The 1,215-nt window shown below is 28.9% G+C and overlaps 1 long non-coding RNA gene across 1 annotated transcript; it reads left to right on the top strand.

Annotated features, from left to right (window-relative positions):
- The first annotated feature begins 426 nt into the window (after positions 1-426).
- On the top strand, positions 427-925 carry LOC133689256 (uncharacterized). The gene is made up of 2 exons (XR_009841281.1): positions 427-571; positions 686-925. It is a non-coding gene; the product is annotated as an uncharacterized LOC133689256 (long non-coding RNA).
- The last annotated feature ends 290 nt before the right edge of the window (positions 926-1,215 follow it).

Here is a 1,215-nt window from a genome sequence, read left to right as displayed (position 1 = left end):
TTTAAATAAATAATTAATAATATCTACCTGGTGTCGACAATCTATTTCAACCCTACAGTGAGTGTGAGAGTATGAATTGATAATTTTGATTTTGTGTTTCAAAAATGTTTTTAAAAAATTTAAATTTGTTTTATTTTTTTACTTTCAATTAATATTTTTTATATTTTTTAATTATTTTGATGTATTAATATCAAAAAAACATTTTAAAAAAATAAAAAATAATAATTTTAATATATTTTTTAATAAAAAATATTTTAAAAAATAACTGTAGCTACTTTCAAACATAATTCTATAACTGTATTTGAATATTTGCGTTAGTAAAACGAAAAAGAATCTACTGGAACCCTTGCAAACAGTAGAGTGCAAAAGCACGTCTGAAATTCTTGATGCTCGATGTGTGGCCAACCGGTTTTAAAAAGCAAAAAAGCCAAGTTAAGGAAGGCAGAAAGAAATTTCCAATGAACAGTGTTTGGATTAAGCCTTCCAATGGCCTATATATTTACCAGTTGAGAAATTTATAGTGGAACTTCGCCGACCTGAAATCTCAATTCCTACTTCGGCACTCTCTAGGGTACAGCTAGCCGTTGAAGTTATTCTAGTTACATCCTCAGTTGCCATTAATTTTAACTTCTTTTTATTTATTTATTTATGTTTTATGTTGACTATGGTGTGATCTGCCGAGTAGAAAATCACAGAGAAGCTTTCCGTCATTAAACGTCTCAGCACAAAATATATTGAAGGGTTTCGGTGGGTCTACAAAGCTGGTAGACTGAAGATTTTCCGTAGAAGCTCTTACACCAGCCACTGAGGGACCTATCTATCCATGTGGGTAATGCAATTATCAATTTTTTAGCAATTAATATGAGAAAATTTTACCCGAATTATTTCCTTTTCTTTTATTGAAGTGAACTAAGTTTACAATCTACTTCTGCTATTCATCAGAAAAACTAAAAATCTAATGTTAGATAAGTAATTAATATGAAATTATTTTGGGGATTTCATCCGCAACTTCAATTTTATTTTAAATTGAAATTGTTTTCACCCATTGAAGTTTCATTGACAAAAACAATTATGAGTTAAAATTCTAACACCGGCCCTCACTGATCTTTTCTATTTAAAATTAAATCATTAGTCCTTCCAACATTCATGAGTTAAAAAAATTTTAGGCAACACGAGGTATGATTATTCTTATAAATTCTTTTGGTCTTATAATCA

This window comes from Populus nigra, chromosome 3 (assembly GCF_951802175.1).
Source record: "Populus nigra chromosome 3, ddPopNigr1.1, whole genome shotgun sequence".
In the NCBI taxonomy this organism is placed as follows: Eukaryota; Viridiplantae; Streptophyta; class Magnoliopsida; order Malpighiales; family Salicaceae; genus Populus; species Populus nigra.
This window is presented reverse-complemented; position numbering and strand designations above follow the sequence as displayed.